Source organism: Arachis hypogaea, chromosome 19 (genome assembly GCF_003086295.3).
Source record: "Arachis hypogaea cultivar Tifrunner chromosome 19, arahy.Tifrunner.gnm2.J5K5, whole genome shotgun sequence".
NCBI lineage: Eukaryota > Viridiplantae > Streptophyta > Magnoliopsida > Fabales > Fabaceae > Arachis > Arachis hypogaea.
In genome coordinates this window covers 93045611-93067949 of record NC_092054.1, presented here as the reverse complement: position 1 = coordinate 93067949, position 22339 = coordinate 93045611, and the positions used below count along the sequence as shown (strand labels likewise).

The 22339-nt window shown below is 41.5% G+C and overlaps 2 non-coding genes across 2 annotated transcripts; one reads left to right on the top strand and one right to left on the bottom strand.

Annotated features, from left to right (window-relative positions):
- Positions 1-278: 278 nt before the first annotated feature.
- LOC112781622 (small nucleolar RNA R71) lies at positions 279-386 on the bottom strand. The gene has a single exon (XR_003192388.1). It is a non-coding gene; the product is annotated as a small nucleolar RNA R71 (small nucleolar RNA).
- Positions 387-12827: 12441 nt separating this feature from the next.
- Positions 12828-12934, top strand: LOC112780222 (small nucleolar RNA R71). The gene has a single exon (XR_003191074.1). It is a non-coding gene; the product is annotated as a small nucleolar RNA R71 (small nucleolar RNA).
- Positions 12935-22339: the final 9405 nt, after the last annotated feature.

Sequence of the window (22339 nt, the reverse complement as noted above, 5' to 3'; positions counted from 1 at the left end):
TGAAACCTCAGCTAGTTTCTCTGATGCAGCAGAACTGCAAGTTTCATGGACTTCCATCTGAAGATCCTTTTTAGTTCTTAACTGAATTCTTGCAGATCTGTGATACTGTTAAGACTAATGGAGTAGATTCTGAAGTCTACAGGCTCATGCTTTTCCCTTTTGCTGTAAGAGACAGAGCTAGAATATGGTTGGACTCTCAACCCAAAGACAGCCTGAACTCTTGGGATAAGCTGGTCACGGCTTTCTTAGCCAAGTTCTTTCCTCCTCAAAAGCTGAGCAAGCTTAGAGTGGATGTTCAAACCTTCAGACAGAAAGAAGGTGAATCCCTTTATGAAGCTTGGGAAAGATACAAGCAGCTGACCAAAAAGTGTCCTTCTGACATGCTTTCAGAATGGACCATCCTGGATATATTCTATGATGGTTTATCTGAGCTATCAAAGATTTCATTGGATACTTCTGCAGGTGGATCCATTCACCTAAAGAAAATGCCTGCAAAAGCTCAAGAACTCATTGACATGGTTGCTAATAACCAGTTCATGTACACTTCTGAAAGGAACCCTGTGAGTAATGGGACGCCTATGAAGAAGGGAGTTCTTGAAATTGATACTCTGAATGCCATACTGGCTCAGAATAAAATATTGACTCAGCAAGTCAATATGATTTCTCAGAGTCTGAATGGAATGCAAGCTGCATCCAACAGTACTCATGAGGCATCTTCTGAAGAAGAAGCTTATGATCTGAGAACCCTGCAATAGCAGAGGTAAATTACATGGTGAACCATATGGAAACACCTATAATCCATCATGGAGAAATCACCCAGATCTCTCACGGAAGGATCAAAAGCCTCAACAAGGCTTTAATAATGGTGGAAGAAACAGGTTTAGCAATAGCAAGCCTTTTCCATCATCCACTCAGCAACAGACAGAGAATTTTGAGCAGAATCCATCCAGCTTAGCAAATTTAGTCTCTGATCTATCTAAGGCCACTGTGAGTTTCATGAATGAAACAAGGTCTTCCATCAGAAATTTGGAAGCACAAGTGGGCCAGCTGAGTAAAAGGATCACTAAAATCCCTCCTAGTACTCTCCCAAGCAATACAGAAGAGAATCCAAAAGGAGAGTGCAAGGCCATTGAATTAATCACCATGGCCGTACCTATAAGGGAAGGAGAGGACGTGAATCCCAAGGAGGAAGACCTCCTGGGATGTCCAGTGATCAATAAGGAGTTTCCCTTTGAGGAACCAAAGGATTCTGAGGCTCATCTAGAGACCATAGAGATTCCATTAAAGCTCCTTATGCCATTCATGAGCTCTGATGAGTATTCCTCTTCTGAAGAGAATGAGGATGTTACTAAAGAGCAAGCTGCCAAGTTCCTTGGTGCAATCATGAAGCTAAATGCCAAATTATTTGGTATTGAGACTTGGGAAGATGAACCTCCCTTGTTCACCAATGAACTAAGTGATCTAGATCAACTGACATTGCCTCAGAAGAGACAGGATCCTGGAAAGTTCATAATACCTTGTACCATAGGCACCATGATCTTTAGGGCTCTGTGTGACCTTGGTTCAGGGATAAACCTCATGCCCCTCTCTGTAATAGAGAAACTGGGAATCTATGGAGTGCAAGCTGCTAAAATCTCATTAAAGATGGCAGACAATTCAAGAAAACAGGCTTATTGACAAGTAGAGGATGTGTTAGTAAAGGTTGAAGGCCTTTACATCCCTGCTGATTTCATAGTTCTGGATACTGGAAAGGAAGAGGATGAATCCATCATCCTAGGAAGGCCTTTCCTAGCCACAGCAAGAGCTATGATTGATGTGGACAGAGGAGAATTGATCCTTCAATTAAATAATGGCAACCTTGTGTTTACAACTCAAGGATCTCTCTCTGCATCCATGGAGAGGAAGCAGAAAAAGCTTCTCTCAAAGCAGAGTCAACCAAAGCTCCCACAGTCAAACTCTAAGTTTGGTGTTGGGAGGCCATAACCAAACTCTAAGTTTGGTGTCAAACCCCCTTATCCAAACTCTAAGTTTGGTGTTGGGAGGTCTCAACAAAGCTCTGCACCTCTGTAAGGCTCCAGGAGAGCCCACTGTCAAGCTATTGACATTAAAGAAGCGCTTGTTGGGAGGCAACCCAATGTTTATTTATCTAATTTTCACTGTTTTTTTATGTTTTATTAGGTTCATGATCATGTGGAGTCACAAAATAAATATAAAAATTGAAAACGGAATCAAAAACAGCAGAAGAAAAATCACACCCTGGAGGAGACCTTGCTGGCGTTTAAACGCCAGTAAGAAGCATGTTTTGGGCGTTCAACGCCAGAACAGAGCATGGTTCTGGCGCTGAACGCCAGAAATGGGCAGCATCTGGGCGTTTGAACGCCAGAAATGCACCCTGGAGAAGAGCTGGCACTGAACGCCCAGAACAAGCATGGTTCTGGCGTTCAACGCCAGAAATGGGCAACAAATGGGCGCTCAACGCCCAGAACAAGCACCAATCTGGTGTTGAACGCCCAGAGTTGTGTGCAAGGGCATTTTTCATGCCTAATCGGGTGCAAGGTTGTAAATCCTTGAACACCTCAGGATCTGTGGACCCCACAGGGTCACCTCAGGATCTGTGGACCCCACAGGATTCCCACCTACCTCCACTCACTTCTTCTCACCCCTCTTTCACACAATCCCATAAACACTCTTCCCCAAAACTCTTCACATCCATCCACTCTTCCCCATAAACCTACATCCATACACCCACCTACCTTCAAAATTCAACATCTCTTTCCCACCCAATCCCACCCATATGGCCGAATACACCTCTCCCTCCTCTCCTCCATATTTTCTTCTTCTTCTTCTTCTATTCTTTCTTCTCTTGCTCGAGGGCGAGCAAATTTCTAAGTTTGGTGTGGTAAAAGTATAAGCTTTTTGTTTTTCCATAACCATTAATGGCACCTAAGGCCAGAGAAACCTCAAGAGAGAGGAAAGGGAAGACAATTGCTTCTACCTCTGAGCCATAGGAGATGGAAAGATTCATCTCACAAGCCCATCACTAAGAAAAGGATGGAGCAAACAAGAGAGCACATTCATGGATCTCAACAGGCACATGAAGAAGCTCATCATCAAGAAATCCCTGAGATACATCAAGGGATGCACTTGCCTCCACAGAATTTTTGGAAGCAAATCAACACCTCCCTAGGAGAATTAGGTTCCAACATGGGACAATTAAGGGTGGAACATCAAGAGCACTCCATCATCCTTCATGAAATTAGAGAAGATCAAAAAGCAATGAGGGAGGAGCAACAAAGACAAGGAAGAGACATAGAAGAGCTCAAGGACATCATTGGTTCCTCAAGAAGGAAACGCCACCATCAATAAGGTGGATTCATTCCTTGTTCTTATTTCTTCTGTTTTTCGTTTTCTATGTTATGTGCTTATCTATGTTTGTGTCTTCATTACATGATCATTAGTAGTTAGTAACTATGTCTTAAAGTTATGAATGTCCTATGAATCCATCACCTCTCTTAAATGAAAAATGTTTTAATTCAAAAGAACAAGAAGTACACGAGTTTCGAATTTATCCTTGAACTTAGTTTAATTATATTGATGTGGTGACAATGCTTCTTGTTTTCTAAATGAATGCCTGAACAGTGCATATGTCTTTTGAAGTTGTTGTTTAAGAATGTTAAATATGTTGGCTCTTGAAAGAATGATGACAAGGAGACATGTTATTTGATAATTTGAAAAATCATAAAAATGATTCTTGAAGCAAGAAAAAGCAGCAAAGAACAAAGCTTGCAGAAAAAAAAAAGGCGAAAAAAATAGAAAGAAAAAGAAAAAGCAAGCAGAAAAAGCCAAAAGCTCTTAAAACCAAGAGGCAAGAGCAAAAAGCCAATAACGCTTAAAACCAAAAGGCAAGGGTAAATAAAAAGGATCCCAAGGCTTTGAGCATCAGTGGATAGGAGGGCCTAAAGGAATAAAATCCTGGTCAAAGCGGCTAAACCAAGCTGTCCCTAACCATGTGCTTGTGGCGTGTAGGTGTCAAGTGAAAACTTGAGACTGAGCGGTTAAAGTCAAGGTCCAAAGCAAAAAAAAAGAGTGTGCTTAAGAACCCTGGACACCTCTAATTGGGGACTTTAGCAAAGCTGAGTCACAATCTGAAAAGGTTCACCCAATTGTGTCTGTGGCATTTATGTATCCGGTGGTAATACTGGAAAACAAAGTGCTTAGGGCCACGGCCAAGACTCATAAAATAGCTGTGTTCAAGAATCATCATACTGAACTAGGAGAATCAATAACACTATCTGAACTCTTTGTTCCTATAGATACCAATCATTCTGAACCTCAATGGATAAAAAGAGATGTCAGAACTATTCAAGAGGCAAAAAGCTATAAGTCCCGCTCATTTGATTGGAGCTATGTTTCATTGATAGTTTGGAATTTATAGTATATTCTCTTCTTTTTATCCTATTTGATTTTTAGTTGCTTGGGGACAAGCAACAATTTAAGTTTGGTGTTGTGATGAGCGGATAATTTATACGCTTTTTGGCATTGTTTTTAGTATGTTTTTAGTAGAATCTAGTTACTTTTAGGGATGTTTTCATTAGTTTTTATGTTAAATTCACATTTCTGGACTTTACTATGAGTTTGTGTGTTTTTCTGTGATTTCAGGTATTTTCTGGCTGAAATTGAGGGACTTGAGCAAAAATCAGATTCAGAGGTTGAAGAAGGACTGCTGATGCTGTTGGATTCTGACCTACCTGCACTCAAAATGGAGTTTCTGGAGCTACAGAACCCAACATGGCACGCTTCCAATTGCGTTGGAAAGTAGACATCCAGGGCTTTCCAGAAATATATAATAGTCCATACTTTGCCCAAGTTTAGATGACACAAACTGGCGTTCAACGCCAGCTCTATGCCCAATTCTGGCGTCCAGCGCCAGAAACAAGTTGCAAAGTGGAGTTCAACGCCCAAACCGGCACAAAAGCTGGCGTTCAACTCCAAGAATGACCCCTCCACGTGAAGACTTCAAGCTCAGCCCAAGCACACACCAAGTGGGCCCCGGAAGTGGATTTATGCATCAATTACTTACTTCTGTAAACCCTAGTAGCTAGTTTATTATAAATAGGACCTTTTACTATTGTATTAGGCATCTTTGGATCTTGGAACATCTTTGGACGCCTGGTTCTTAGATCAGAGGGGCTGGCCATTCGGCCATGCCTGGACCTTTCACTTATGTATTTTTAACGGTAGAGTTTCTACACTCCATAGATTAAGGAGTGGAGCTCTGCTGTTCCTCAAAGATTAATGCAAAGTACTACTGTTTTCTATTCAATTCATCTTGTTTCGCTTCTAAGATATTCATTCGCACTTCAAACTGAATGTGATGAACGTGACAATCATCATCATTCCTTATGAATGCGTGCCTGACAACCACTTCCATTCTACCTTAGATTGAATGAGTATCTCTTAGATCTCTTAATCGGAATCTTCGTGGTGTACGCTAGAATGATTGCGGCATTCAAGAGAATCCGGAAAGTCTAAACCTTGTCTGTGGTATTCCGAGTAGGATTCAATGATTGAATGACTGTGACGAGCTTCAAACTCGCGAGTGCTGGGCGTAGTGACAGACACAAAAGGAGGGTGAATCCTATTCCAGCATGATCGGGAACCTCAGATGATTAGCTATGCCGTGACAGGGTATCTTGGACCATTTTCACAAGAGGAGGGGATGTAACCATTGACAACGGTGATGCCCTTGCATAAAGCCAGCCATGGAAAGGAGTAAGACTGATTGGATGAAGACAGTGGGAAAGCAGAGATTCAGAGGAACAAAAGCATCTCTACACGCTTATCTAAAATTCTCACCAATGAATTACATAAGTGTTTCTATCCCTATTTTCTGTTTAATTAGTATCATTTTCGAAAACCCCATTACTATTTTATATCTGCCTGACTGAGATTTACAAGGTGACTATAGCTTGCTTCATACCAACAATCTCCGTGGGATTCGACCCTTACTCACGTAAGGTATTACTTGGACGACCCAGTGCACTTGCTGGTTAGTTATGCGAAGTTGTGAAGATATGTTTAGACCATGGTTCTGTGCATCCGTTTTTGGTGCCATCGCCAGGGAATCAATTTCGAACAATAATTCACAACCTGAGTAACAATTTCGCATACGACTAGACTAACGTGGCTACTAACGTGGTTCTTCCTTGCTTCCTTTGTCTTGAAATCAAGCAATAAAGTGCATCAAAGCTCTAATCCAAGTTATGAGACATGCATCATTCAATTTGCCCTTTAATTCATGCATAATTCTCATGAAATCATGTAAAATTCACAATGTTTGCTTGAATCAAGATGTAAGTGATTATTTACCCAAAACTTGCTTATTTCTTAAGAAAATGCATGAAACTACCTTAAAACCATAAAGAAAAGGTCAGTGAAACTAGCCAAAATGCCCTGGCATCACAATACAAAACTTAAAGCTTGCTTGTCCCTAAGCAAGTACTGGAACAAGAGAATTATGAATGAAATGACAAGATGAATGAATCATTATTGTGGAAGTCATGTTCTTGGTTTTATCGGGTTTCATGCATAGCAACTTAGGTTCATTCCTTTACTGGCTTTCAGACCTTTATCATGCCTTGGAATACTCACTTGATTGCACCCTTTGAGACTTTTATATATTGATCCCTTTGTCTTTCCAAGGTTTATTTCATCCTTAGGCTAAGTGTTCTGTGAGGGGACGACTCTTTAAGATAAGCTTTCAGCCAACATTCCTGAACCAGTTGGTTCAAGGTGCTGGGTGTTGAAACACCCCTAAGGACTTACTCCCTCAAGTCTCTCTCCTCCATACATGCACACCACATGCACATGGTTTGTTATTTTCTTTCCTTGAGGTCTTGGTGTCCAGCACCTCTTTGGGTTACTAAATGTTCTGTAGAAAGGTTGCTCTTGATAGTGGATTTTCAGTTGATAATCCCGGGTTAGTTAACCCAAGTTACCAAGTGATGAAGCACTCCTAAGAACTTATTCATCCAAGCAAATCCTTGGTACAAGAGCACCACAGACACATCCCTCAAGTTTCAAGCCCTTGGTGCCTAGCCTTATTCTTTATTAACTTTTCTTTCTTTTTTAACTCTTATTGTTCTTTTCCTTTTTCTTATTAGGATATTATTATTTAGCTAGTCTCATGGGGTGTGTTTCAAGTATATGATTTAGGACAGATAGTTGCCTTCCCACCTTGTTGGTGAACCAACTTAGCTAAGTGATTACTACACCACAAATTTAAGAACCTACTCCACAACTTGAACATCACTCTGGTCTTTCATAACATCTCTTTTTTTTATTTAGCTTAAAAGGACAAGCATACAATAAGCAAGATGAAAATGAAAACAGGCAACTTGACTAGCAAGCATAGACCTAAGCAAAAACAAACATCAAATTCTAGTGAATTAAGCTTAAAGAGTGACTATTAATCAAGGGCACATTCAGACTTCCAAATTAATTATTTCCAAGCATATGGAATCAAGTAACAATACAACCTTTTGGTGATGCCTTCCAACTACCCATTTGTTGTCATCCTCCATAGCTTCTGCATCCTTCCTCGCTTCCTTGGATGATGGTGCATTGTTTTTCCAAAAGATTGATTGAATCCCTACAAAGTTATTGGAAGTTGTTTATCCCAAAAGCACTTGAGAGATAGTTAGTATGCATGTATGCTTATGCATTTCAGAACTTAACTTGGTGTGTGAACACCAAACTTAGTTCCTTGCCTAATACAGCAGGTTGAATGCATGCAAAAAATCTCATGTGTTGTTATCAGCAAGACAACTAGAAACTAACTACTGTTAAGTGGTTCCCCTGATTGGTTGGATCTAGCAATTTGCCCTTGATGGAGTGTAGTGTGATTCTAACTGAAATCTTTGGTGGAACACCAAACTTAGAATTACACACTCACTCTTGTATTGTTTAGGTGTGTAACACCAAACTTAGCTCCTCACAATCCGGGAGAAACTACTTGTGATTTTTATTAAAATGCAAATGAAAAGAGAACTACCTTAGGTTGGGTTGCCTCCCAACGAAGCGCTCTTTTAGCGTCGCTAGCTCGACGATTCCTCCATCACTTGAGGTGATACTTCACTTTGGGGTTTTCCCCTATGTTGCCCATGTAGTGTTTGAGCCTCTCTCCGTTAACAGTGAACGTCCTCTTTGAACTTTCCTCCATGATTTCTATGTGCCCATACGGTGAGACCTTTGTGACAAGAAAGGGTCCTGACCACCTTGATTTGAGTTTCCCAGGGAAGAATCTTAATTTGGAATTGTAGAGGAGCACTTTCTGTCCTTCTTCGAAGCTTCTGGGTGTTAAATGGAGGTCATGCCTTCTCTTTGCCCTTTCTTTATAAATCTTGGCATTTTCATAGGCTTGAGATCTGAACTCCTCTATTTCTTGCAGCTGCAAGACCCTCTTTTCACCAGCAGCTGTGCTATCAAAATTTAGCAGCTTGGGAGCCCAGAGGGCTTTGTGTTCCAACTCCAATGGTAGATGACAAGCCTTTCCATACACCAGTTGGTCTGGGGACATCCTGATTGGTGTTTTGAAGGCCGTTCTGTATGCCCAAAGAGCATCATCCAGCTTCTTCGACTAATCCTTCCTTGATGCTCCCACAGTCTTTTCCAGAATCCTTTTTAGCTTTCTGTTAGATATCTCAGTTTGCCCACTTGTTTGGGGGTGGTAAGGTATGGAAATCTTGTGTTTCACCCCGTATCATAGGAGGAGAGCTTCTAGTGGTCCGTTACAAAAATGACTCCCTCCATCACTGATGAGTGCTCGTGGGACTCCGAACCTGCTAAAGATATTCTTTTTGAGGAAGTTCATGACCACCTTGTTATCATTCGTTGGGGTTGCAATAGCCTCTACCCACTTGGAAACGTAATCCACTGCTACCAAGATGTACTTGTTTGAATATGAGGTTAGGAAAGGTCCCATGAAATCGATGCCCCACACATCAAACAGTTCCAGTTCTAAGATGAAATTTTGTGGTATCTCATTTCTTTTGGGTAAGTTTCCAGCTCTTTGACATTCATTGCATTTCTTTACCAGTTCTTTGGCATCCTTGAAAAGGGTGGGCCAAAAGAATCCACTTTGTAATACCTTGGCTGCAGTTCTGTCCCCTCCAAAATGGCCTCCATAGCATGAGCTGTAGCAGTTCCACAAGACATCTCGTCCCTCTTCTTCCGAGACACATCTTCTCAGAATTCCTTCTGAACACTTCTTGAAGAGATATGGTTCATCCCAAACAAAATACTTTGCGTCATTGATGAGCTTTCTTTTCTGGTGTTTGTTGATGTCTGGATGTAAAGCCCCAGTTGCCTTAAAATTGGCAATATCTGCAAACCAGGGTGCTCTGTGAATCGTCATCAACTGCTCATCTGGGAAGAACTCATTTACATTTGTATCATGTGTTCCTCCTTTACCATGAGGGATTCTGGATAGGTGATCTGCTACCTTGTTCTCCACTCCTTTCTTGTCTTTGATTTCAATATTGAATTCCTGCAACAATAAGATCCATCTTATTAGTATTGGTTTTGATTCTTGCTTCGCAAACAAATATTTAAGTGCTGTGTGATCTATGAAGACAATCACTTTGGCACCAATGAGGTATGATCTAAACTTGTCAAATGCAAAAACTATTGCCAGCAACTCCTTTTCAGTAGTGGTATAGTTTCTTTGAGTATCATTGAGGACTTTGCTGGCATAGTATATCACATGGACCAAGTTATCTTTCCTCTGTCCTAACACTGCCCCAATTGCGAAATCAGATGCATCGCACATCAGTTCAAATGGTAGGTTCCAGTCAGGTGGGGAAATGATAGGGGCAGAGGACAACCTCTTTTTCAAGTTTTCAAATGCCAGCATGCACTTTTCATCAAAGATAAATGGTGTATCAGATACAAGGAGATTGCTTAAGGGCTTGGCTATCTTTGAAAAATCTTTAATAAACCTTCTGTAAAAGCCAGCATGCCCTAGAAAACTCCTAATTGCCTTGACATCACATGGTGGAGGTAATTTTTCAATGAGTTCCACCTTAGCTCTGTCCACTTCAATGCCTTGGTTAGAAACCTTATGACCAAGAACTATTCCTCCTGTCACCATAAAGTGACATATCTCCCAGTTAAAGACCAAATTAGTTTCTTGAGATCTTTTTAATACAAGGGCCAGGTGATATAGGCAATTAGGAAAAGAGTCTCTGAATACTGAGAAGTCATCCATAAAAACATCGATGAATTTTTCTATCATATCTGAAAAAATGGAAAGCATGCAGCGTTGGAAAGTTGCAGGTGCATTACATAGCCCAAATGGCATGCGCCTGTAGGCAAACACCCCATATGGGCAGGTGAAGGAGGTTTTCTCTTGGTCTCTTGGATCAACCACTATTTGGTTATATCCTGAATAACAATCGAGAAAACAGTAATATGCATGTCCTGCAAGTCTTTCCAGCATCTGCTCCACGAAAGGAAGGGGGAAATGATCTTTTCGTGTAGCTTCGTTGAGTTTTCTGTAGTCTATGCACATCCACCATCCTGTGACGGTCCTTGTAGGTATTAGTTCATTCTTCTCATTGGGGACTACAATGATTCCTCTTTTTTTGGAACAACTTGCACAGGGCTGACCCATGGGCTGTCTGAGATCGGATAGATCACTCCTTCTTGCCACAACTTCATGACTTCTTTCTGTACCACTTCCTTCATGACTGGATTTAGCCTCCTTTGGGGTTGAATGGATGGTTTGGCATCATCTTCCAACAGTATTTTATGCATACATATGGCTGAACTGATTCCCTTCAAGTCAGCAAGGGTCCATCCTATGGCATCTTTGTGCCTTTGCAATACTTCAAGTAGCTCTTCCTCTTGTTCTTGGCTGAGGGATGAATTTATGATCACTGGATAACTTTTGTTTTCTCCTAAATATGCATACTTGAGAGTGGGTGGCAGTGCCTTTAGTTCAAGTTTGGGTGCTTCTTTCTTCCCATTCTTCTCCTCTATTGTGCCCTAAACTTGAACCTCAGCTGTTGCAGCTTCTTCGCTTGATGCTGATTCCTCCTCTTCTGTTAATCCCTCAAGTTCTTCTTCTTCAAAAGTCTCTTGTACTACATCTTCCAATGAGTCTAACCTCATACATTCTCCCGATGGTTCCTGTGGATAGTTCATGGCCTTGAACACATTGATCATCATTGTTTCATTGTGTAGTCTAAGGGTCAGTTCACCCTTTTGGACATCGATGACAGCTCCGGAAGTAGCTAAGAATTGTCTGCGCAAGATGATAGAAGCCTTAGCTCTTTCCTTCATGTCCAACACTCCAAATTCTGCTGGAAAGATAAAGTCTCCTACCTTCACTAGCAAGTCTTCCACTATGTCGTGAGGAAACTTAAATGATCGGTCTGCCAGTTGTAAGGCCATTTTTGTTGGTTTGGCCTCCTCAATCTTCATTTTTCTCATCAAAGCTACAGACATTAGATTTATGCTGGCTCCTAGATCACATAGAGCCTTTTCCACTGTTATTTCTCCTATAATACAAGGAATCTGGAAGCTCCCAGGATCCTTCATTTTCTGGGGCAATTTATGCTGAATGATGGCACTACATTCTTCAGTCAGTATCACGGTATCGTTGTTCTTCCAGCTTCTCTTCTTGGTCATCAACTCCTTCAAGAACTTGGCATAGAGCGGCATTTGCTCTATTGCTTTAGCAAAGGGTATGTTAATCTGTAGTTTCTTGAAGATTTCTAAAAATCTGGAGAACTGGTTGTCATCCCCCTTCTTCTTCAGTTTTTGAGGATATGGGACTTTCGGAACATATGGCTTTAGCTCTCCTTCCTTTTGATGTGAGTTGGAGGTGGGGACTTGAACTTCATCTTGTTCCTTCTTCTTTCCAATTGAATCTTTCTCTTGTGATTGCTTGGAAGTCTCCTTCAGTTCCATCCCACTTCTGAGGGTGATGGCTTGACACTCCTCCCTTGGCCTTGACTCAATGTTGTTGCAAAGGTCATGGCCAGGAGCTTGCTGGAATAGGTAACCAATTTGTATCTCAAGTTTCTTGATGGCAGCATCTTGATTTTGCAGGTTATATCGCACTTCCTCTCGGAACATCTTACTATCTTGAATTTCCTTGCATATGCTTATAAGGTAGAGTCTCAATCCTTGATAGTCTTTCTTCCGATGATGGAGAGTGGAGATTGGAAGGATGAGAAGGGCCATTTTGACTTTGGTATGGATGTTGAGAGGTGCTGTTGGGTGGGTGTTGGTATGACCTCTGTGTGGAGTGTTGGTGAGTTGCATTGTTGTTGGGGTTATGGCGTCTCTGATCTTGGCCTTGGTCTTGTTGATTCCCGCACCCAAAGTTTGGGTGGTTCCTCCAACCAGGATTATACGTTTTGGAGTATGGGTCATGATTCTGCTTAGGTGAATTCCCAATGTAGTTGGCTTGTTCTTGATCACCCTCTGCTTCTTCATTCACTCCTTCTTGGGTTACTGCTGAAGTGGTGATTGCTGCTACTTGCTTCCTCTCCATCTTCTTGGTGAGGTCAGCTAACTGCTTGGTAATCATCTTATTTTGAGCTATCAGTGTATCCATATTGTTCAGCTCCATCACTCCTCTAGTGTTGCCTATTTCAGAAGAATAGAAGTAGTCGTTCTCTGCTACAGTCTCAATGACATCTATGGCTTCTTCAATGGTCTTCTTCTTGTTCAGAGATCCCCCGGATGAGTGGTCTACTGCCTTCTTTGATTCATACGAAAGGCCTTCATAGAAAATGTGCAACTGCACCTATTCATTGAACATATCTGGCGGGCATCTTCTTGTCAAGTCTTTAAACCTCTCTCATGCTTCATATAGAGTCTCACCATCCTGCTGCCTGAATGTTTGTACCTCATCTCTCAACCTGTTGATCCGTTGAGGAGGATAGAATCTTGCCAAGAACTTGTTCACCATATCTTTCCAGGTTGCTAAACTCTCCTTTGGAAAGGATTCCAGCCATTTAGATGCTTTGTCCTTGAGCGAGAAGGGAAACAGAAGTAGTCTATAGGTGTTAGGATGAACACCATTAGACTTTACAGTATCGCATATCCTGAGGAAGGTGGTTAGATGTTGATTGGGGTCTTCTTAGACACTTCCTCCGAATGAACAATTGTTCTGAACAAGGGTGATGAGCTGTGGCTTTAGTTCAAAGTTGTTGGCATGTATGGTTGGACTTTGGATGCTACTTCCATAGTTTCCTGGGTTTGGGTTGATGTAAGAACCCAGAACTCTTCTCTCTTGTCCAGCCTGATGCGTTGGACCTTCTCTGGCATGGTTGTGAGCCTCTTCTTCATGATGGTTCTCCATATTCTCCTCCATGTCTGGTTCAAAGTACTCTTCCTCTTCCTCAGCACCAGCTACTCTCTTTCCTCTTGCTTCCCTCCTTAATCTAAGGAAGGTCCTCTCAGGTTCAGAATCAAAGGAAGTTGAAGCCCCGCTTCTTCTACCTGTCATACAACCAACAAGGCAAAAGCAAGAAAGATAGATGCAGACAGTAATTTCTACAGAAATGCTATTAGTGTGAGTAATTTCTACAGAAATGCTGTTAGTGGGTTAGTGACTGAATTGTAAACAACTAAGAAAATGGGTAGGGGAAACGGGAGAAAATAGCTAAACTGAAAGTAAATTACTCAAATGAACTTAAATCAAACAAAATAAAAACAAATGCTCAGTCTAGTTATCCACCAATTTAATCATTGTTGATACAAAATCAATCCCCGGCAACGGCGCCATAAACTTGATGCACGGAAACTTGTCCCTTAACAAATCTCCCTCGGCAAGTATACCGAATTGTCGTCAAGTAAAAACTCACAGTAGAGTGAGGTCGAATCCCCCAGGGATTGATTGGTCAAGCAATTTTAATTGGAAGAATGCTCTAGTTGAGCTAAGCAGAAAGTGAGTTGAGAATTGCAGGAAATTAAATGGCGGGAAAGTAAATAGCAGAAAATAAATGACGGGAAGTAAATTGCAGAATCTTAAATAGGGAAGGGAAGTTTAGCATGAAAGTAAATGGCATAAAGTAAAGAGAATGGATAAGATCAGAAATGGGGAATTCATTGGGCTTAGGAGATGTTGCATTCTCCGGATCAAGTTCATTTTCATCTCTTCCTCAATCAATGCATTCATTGATCTCCTTGGCAATCTTAAGTGATTGAATTCCAATTCCTTGGTAATTCAATCTCTGAAATCAGATAAATAGCCAATTCCTTGGTCTAATTGCTCATGAGAAGAGATGAAGTGTGGTCACTGATTATACCACATGTATTTCCAAATTAAAGTATTGGGAGAGTTATATGTCACCATATCCGCCCAAATCCCAATTTGGTCCAACATGAGAAAACATTTCTAGCATGATCTCTTCATCCCTTTTCCAAGGTTCAGAAGAGATCCAAGTATGAATAGCTTCTTTTCCAAGATAACTACTCAATTGGATGAAGATTGAAAGCTTTCTAGTAAAATCAAGAGAAACGAAAGAAGAAGAATAATGAAAACTATTATTGATCCATCAAATTACAACAGAGCTCCCTAACCCAATGAAAGGGGTTTAGTTGTTCATAGCTCTGGGAATGGAAGGCAAAGATGGAGAGTACATTCTGACGACTACTTCATCAGCAAAGCCCTACAAGGAGCCGAGCTAAACTATCAAAAAATAGAAAAGTTCACCTACGCTCTCATACTCACTTCCTGACGACTTCGCCCATACTTTCAAGTACACACTATTAAGGTTCGGACCAGCCAGCCCATAAAAAGCATTCTACAGAAGACAAACTTAGCTTGAAGAATACTACAGTAGGCAGTCAAGTTGTCCGAATTCGATTTATAATATGAAGCTCGAACCGCCATCAAATCACAGTATCTGGCCGACTTCATCGCTGAGTACACAAATACCCTGGGAACTCCCATAAAGTGGAATCTATACGTGGACGGATCGTCAAACAAAACCGGGAGTGGGGCGGGTGTGATAATAGAAAGTGATCAGGGAACCCAAATCGAGCTATCACTAAAGTTCGAATTCCCTGCTTCAAATAATCAAGCCGAGTACGAAGCATTACTGGCTGGTTTGAGGCTGGCTAAGGAGGTAGGAGTTCCAAAGCTCACCATCTTTAGTGATTCTCAAATAGTTACCTCACAAATAGAAGGGAAGTACCGGGCTAAAGACCCCACCATGAAGAAATATCTGGACAAGACCAGAGAACAGCTCGAACAACTCGGGGAATATGAGATCCAACAAAAACCTCAAGAACAGAACGCTCGAGCTGATGCACTCTCAAAACTAGCCAACACCAAACCAAGGGGTAATAATAGAAGTCTCATCCAGGAAACACTGCAAAGCCCATCAAACTTAGAGGAAGAAAAGGTCCTAACCATATCAGGTCAGGATCAGGGGTGGATGACCCCCAAAATCAAATACCTCAAAGTAGAAACACTCCCCACAAACGAGAAAGAGGCAAAGCGTCTAATACGAGAAGCACAGTACTACACCACGGTGGATGACATCTTATACAGGAGAGGCTTCTCAACACCCCTCATAAAATGTGTACCGACCTCCAATACAAAAGAGGTCCTGGAAGAAGTACACAGTGGCATGTGTGGTAACCAGTTGGGGGCACGAGCTCTTTCCAAAAAGGTACTCTGAGCTGGATTCTTCTGGCCGACCTTGCAAAAGAAAGCAACAGAGTTCGTCAAGACATGTTCACCATGTCAAAACCATGCCAACTTCCACATCGCCCCACCAGAAGATCTCATCAGTGTAACGTCACCCTAGCAGTTCACAAAATGGGGACTAGACCTCCTCGGACCCTTTCCCCAAGGGTCGAGACAAGTAAAATTCCTCATTGTAGGGGTGGACTATTTCATAAAATGGAATAAGGCAGAGCCCCTAGCCAATGCCACTGATCAAAGAAGTCAGAAATTTCTATATAGGAATATTATTACAAGGTTTGGAGTCCATTACTCCATCACCACAGACAATAGCACTCAATTTACTGATACAGGTTTCAGAAACTTGGTGATCGACTTAAAAATAAAGCATCAATTCACATCTGTAGAACGCCCACAAGGTAATGGACAGGCAGAAGCTGCCAACAAAGTCATACTAGCAGGGTTAAAGTGAAGACTACAAAGTGCAAAGGGAGCTTGGGCCGAAGAGCTCCCACAAGTCCTATGGGCATATCGAACAACTCCACACTCCACCACAGGAGAATCACCCTTCCGACTTACTTACGGAATGGAGGCAATTATCCCAGTAGAGATAGAGGAAGGATCCCCCAGAATAATCCTCTACAATGAAAATACCAATTCCCAAACTCAGAGGGAAGAACTCGACCTACTTCCAGAAGTCCGAGAAAGAGCTCTGATTATAGAGGAAGTGCTAAAGCGTCGAATGGCCTCAAGGTATAATCAGAGAGTAGTCCAGCGAAGCTTCGCCAATAAGGATCTCATCTTAATTTGAAACAACAATGGAGCAGGTTGATCAAGATAAGGGAAACTAGCAGCTAACTGGAAAGGACCTTACCGAGTTGTAGAGGTACTAGGAAAAGGTTACTACAAGGTGTCCGACTGGGAAGGGCGAGAGCTACCAAGGTCATGGCATCCATGTAACCTGAGAAGGTACTATTGTTAGAAAGTGATAAAAAATCTTAGGTTTAGGTGCACTCTTTTTCTTGTAAAGGTTTTTTAATGAGGCACCAAGCCAAGATCTACAAAATTGCCCGATTGAGAAGGGTAAGCACTTATATGTATATACTCTTGTCTATTTTTTATTTTCTACCTGAATAAAGCTTTTCAGATTCCATAAAAAGGTTATCTACCAAGACGTATTAATCTGAGTGCAAGAATTCACTGTCCGAATACGACAAGGTCGGCAAGATGAAAACCAAATTTATCGCCCGATCACGACAAAGTCGGCAAGATGAGAATCAAACTGATCGCCCGATTACAAGGAAATCGGCAAGGTGAAAGCAACAAAAATAGATTAATGCAGGAAGTTATAAAAAGCAATCCATAAAAAGTGGCCTGACGAGGTCTTACTAAAAATAGATTACTAAAAATAACTTAAGAAGTACCGACACAGAAGTCGGACAACGCAATCAACAAAGGTAATAAAAGCAATCCATAAAAAGTGGCCTGATGAGGTCTTACTAAAAATGGATTACTAAAAATAACTTAAGAAGTACCAACAAAAGAAGAAGTCAGACCAAGCCAACCAACGCAGAAAGTTATAAAACGTTATCCATAAAAAGTGGCCAGACGAGGTCTTACTAAAAATGGATTACTAAAAATAACTTAATAGGATTCGACAAGAAGAAGTCGAACCAAACCCATCAACACAAAAAGTTATAAAAAGTAAATCCATAGAAAGAGGCCTGGCAAGGTCTGAGTAAAAATGGATTACTGAAAATAACTTAAAAGGGTTCAACAAGAGAAGTCGACCAATGAAAATGGTATCTCAAACCAACAAAGTTGACCATCCAAATCATGCGCTAAAAGAAGCGCAGCCCTGCCCAAAAAGCCACAACACAATAACAAGGCTATCAAAATTGTTCAAAGACAAACTAAAAAGGTTCTGCCAGAACACTAAAAAGTTGTTGAGCAAGTTAGCCTCAAGGGTCATCTAGCCCAACCAGAAGATAGATAAAAGATCTAATAAAAAAGAGGTCGGACAAGCAGAGTACCAACACCCTATAAAGATCTACAAAAGTTACAAAGTTTGCAAAAGAACAATCAGCAATCACTAAAAAGACTAAGAAGGTGATGAGAAGATAATTTATACGTTTTTTGGCATTGTTTTTAGTATGTTTTTAGTAGAATCTAGTTACTTTTAGGGATGTTTTCATTAGTTTTTATGTTAAATTCACATTTCTGGACTTTCCTATGAGTTTGTGTGTTATTCTATGGCGCGCTTCCAATTGCGTTGGAAAGTAGACATCGAGGGCTTTCCAGAAATATATAATAGTCCATACTTTGCCCAAGTTTAGACGACGTAAACTGACGTTCAACGCCAGCTCTCTGCCCAATTCTGGCGTCCAGCGCTAGAAACAAGTTGCAAAGTGGAGTTCAACGCCCAAACTGGCACAAAAGCTGGCGTTCAACTCCAAGAATGACCTCTCCACGTGTAGACTTCAAGCTCAGCCCAAGCACACACCAAGTGGGCCCCGGAAGTGGATTTATGCATCAATTACTTACTTCTGTAAACCCTAGTAGCTAGTTTATTATAAATAGGACCTTTTACTATTGTATTAGAGATCTTTGGAACATCTTTGGATTATCTTTTGATCTATTGATCACGTTTGGGGGCTGGCCATTCGGCCATGCCTGGACCTTCATTACTTATGTATTTTCAACGGTAGAGTTTCTGCACTCCATAGATTAAGGTGTGGAGCTCTGCTGTTCCTCAAAGATTAATGCAAAGTACTACTGTTTTCTATTCAATTCATCTTATTTCACTTCTAAGATATTCATTCGCACTTCAACCTGAATGTGATGAACGTGACAATCATCATCATTCCCTATGAACGCGTGCCTGACAACCACTTCCGTTCTACATTAGATTGAATGAGTATCTCTTAGATCTCTTAATCAGAATCTTTGTGGTATAAGCTAGATTGATGGCGGCATTCATGAGAGTCCGAAAAGTCTAAACCTTGTCCGTGGTATTCCGAGTAGGACTCTGGGATTGAATGACTGTGACGAACTCCAAACTCGCGAGTGCTGGGCGTAGTGACAGACGCAAAAGGATCGTAAATTCTATTCCAGTATGATCGAGAACCTCCAAGATGATTAGCCATGCAGTGACAGCGCATCGGACCATTTTCACAGAGAGGAATAGGATGCAACCAACAACAAGGGTGATGCCTCCAGACGATTAGCCGTGCTGTGACAGAGCATTTGGACCATTTTCCCGAGAGGATTGAAAGTAGCCATTGGCACCGGTGCCATCCTTACTTAAAGCCAGCCATAGAAAGGAGTAAGACGGATTGGATGAAGACAGCAGGAAAGCAGAGGTTCAGAGGAATGAATGCATCTCCATACGCTTATCTGAAATTCTCACCAATGATTTACATAAGTATTTCTATCCTTATTTTAGTATTAATTTTGAAAACTCCATAACTATTTTATATCCGCCTGACTGAGATTTACAAGGTGACCATAGCTTGCTTCATACCAACAATCTCCGTGGGATCGACCCTTACTCACGTAAGGTTTATTACTTTGACGACCCAGTACATTTGCTGGTTAGTTATGCGAAGTTGTGAAGATATGTTTAGACCATGGTTCTGTGCATCCGTTTTTGGTGCCATCGCCAGGGAATCAATTTCGAACAATAATTCACAACTTGAGTAACAATTTTGCATACCAGAAGGCGACCTGAAAGAGGGCCTCAAGAGTTCAAAAGCATTTTGTTTATCTACTAAGTTGCATAGAAGCAACTAACAGTCAAAGGAACTAAGTTATAATCAAAGTTACCAAAACTAGCGTTCAAAAGCCCCCAAGTCGGGCTGTGGAAATAAAAACACATAAATCATAAGGGGTGTAAGGTTTCCCCAATAGTAGCATCAGTGGCCGAAGGAGGGGGAATGATATTCACAGGGATGGCGTCCAAGGTCCTATTCTCACGATTAAGAATTTCACAATCCAGATCAGGCTGGGAAGGGTCGATCTCAGCAGGATTTGAAGAAGTCGTGGCAGCAGAAGCTTTGGCTGACGGGGCAGGAAGAGGCTCGTCATCTTCATCATCTGAAGCAGGTACTATCTTACCCTCCTCCACTATGTTGTCCAGACTAAATAGAGTCAGGTCGAGTTTAGGAGCAAGAACTCGGACCTGCGCCTTTAAATTTTCATATGCACCCGTCACGTTATCTACCAGATGGCTCTGGAGATCGGCGTAATCCACAAGAGCATTTTCAAGCCTTCCCCTTAGCTCCAACACCTCAGCATAAGTGCGGGTGTAACTCTCCTTATGTTTTTTTGCCATCTCCTCTGCCAAATTTGCAGCTGCCTCGGCCCTGACGGCCCTCGACTTCTCCTTCTCCAAATCTAACTCTAGCTTAATAACCCTGGCGTCAAGCTCATCCTTTAGACTTTTGATCCTATCAAATTCTGACTTTGCATCCTCCAAAAACTCCTTAGTTGCATGAACTGGGGAACCCTGGATAGTTCGAGACAAAGCTGCACCCATATGGGCCATCCGAATGCTACTACTAGTAATAAAATTCAAATGATGAAGAATGGACACATCGTCCATGGGAAGTCGACCAAAGGGGGCAATCTGATTATCAACAAATCCCACCGCATCGAAATCTGGGGCATCCAAGTCAAAAAGCTCAACAGTTTTTTATTTTTTAGGAGGAGGGCCAGTAGTAGGAGAAGAAGCAGCACCAGTAGATGGTCGAGCTGGGTCAGAAGGAATAATTCGGACCTGAGGGGTTGGAATAACCTTCCTCAGCCCAGAAGCACTCGACACCGGTTTCTTGGGAAGAACCTGAGAAGACTCTCCCTCCGTAATTTTGGCCGAGATGTTGGAGGCAGCTGTCGCCTTCTTAGCTCGATGATAGGCCTTCATGGAATCTACGGACTTCACCATCTCTGAAATAGGAAAACAAAATCATAATTAAGAAGGGGATAGAGTGGAAAACATACAAACAAACAAGAAAAAGCTACAAATAAAGTCGACAACTACCCAATTCAGTTCGAAGAAGAGAAGGGTCTCCTAAAAACTTTTTTGTGTCAAGATGAAGAGGCTTTCCCCAAATTTCCTCCAACACATTCACAAAGGCCTGCTCAACCTCATCAAGACTCTCCCAAGAATACCTAACTACTATTACATTCTTCTGCCAGCACAAAGGGAAAGTAGGCTCATCATTTTCATCCAAAAAGAAGGGTCGAGCTCCCTCAACAGCTCAGACTTTGAAAAAATAGTTCTTAAAGTCCCTAAAGGACTCGTCATACATAGAGAAAACCTTTTTTCCTTGAGCAGATCGGAAAGAAACCCAGGAGGCTTTCTTCTTTGCGGCCCCAAGCTTCGTCAACATAAAAAGATAAAGAAAAAAGAGTTTGGGTAGGTCGGATATCTAATTCCTGACACAACAATTGAAAGATTTTTATAAAGCCCCAAGAGTTCGGGTGGAGTTAAGAAGAAGCCACATTACAAGACCACAATAACTCGGTCTCAAAAGGGGTAAAAGGAACGATAATATTCAACTGACTAAAGAAATAGTCATAAGCATAGAAGAAGGGTCGTTCCCCCTGAACCAAAGAAGGAAAATTAACTCTCTCCTCGGGATCAGGCGACACTAGCTCATAATTCTTCTCTTGATCCCTATCACTACAAATCCTATGGTGCCTCCTAAGTCGCACACAATACTCAGAATCAGCAACAGTGACACACATCAACACAACAGAGTCCAGCCAGTCAGACATGCCTTCCGGAATCTTGGTAGACATTTCAACAATGTTCTTGCAAAGAGACATAGGTCAACTATTCCTACAAAAAGAAAAAAGAAAAATGGGGTTACTACCAAATATCCTGAACACATAAGGAAACAACTCGGATGATAATATGTGATCACCAAGAATCAAAAACAGCAGTAAAAGGGAAACCCAGGGATTCACACTAGATTCCATGGGCACCCTTTGGAGGCAATAACAAGGCAAGAACCAGGAAAAAGGAAATCGACAACCTATGCCCTAAACATCTCGCAAACAAGAATCGACACTCCACGAAGCAAAAATCATCATCACCAACAAAAAGCATCAAAAGTCACAACTTATCCTACTGACAGTTCATCATCAAAAGATTGTTAAGCTAGAAACAAAAGCCAAGATAACGATACAAGAACAGCAACGAAAACCCTAAACAAGATCACCAGAAGGCGCATATTCTTCACAAAAAAAGCGAGCAACAAAGAAAAATCACAAGCTGTGGATCAAAGACACAAAAAAGACACAATCTTTTCACAGAAGAATCAAAGTTTTTTTGGAAAGAAAAAGCGAGATACAAAGTCAAAACCTTACATCAAAAGCATGCACAGTTGTCGAAAGCGAAAAAAGATAGAAAACACTAACCTGCAGGGGAGAAAGTAGTAATGAAGAACTGCGCAAAATCCACACCAAACAGTCGCTTCAAGGAAGGAAAAGTTGGAAGGCCTGAAAACGCGAAAATACGAAGACGAAGCACAATAGTAAGCAAAAGTGATTAGGGGCAAATCAAGGAAAGCACAACATTGATTAAAAAATGCAACCTTTAGCAAAAAGGATCCAGCCTTTCAAAAC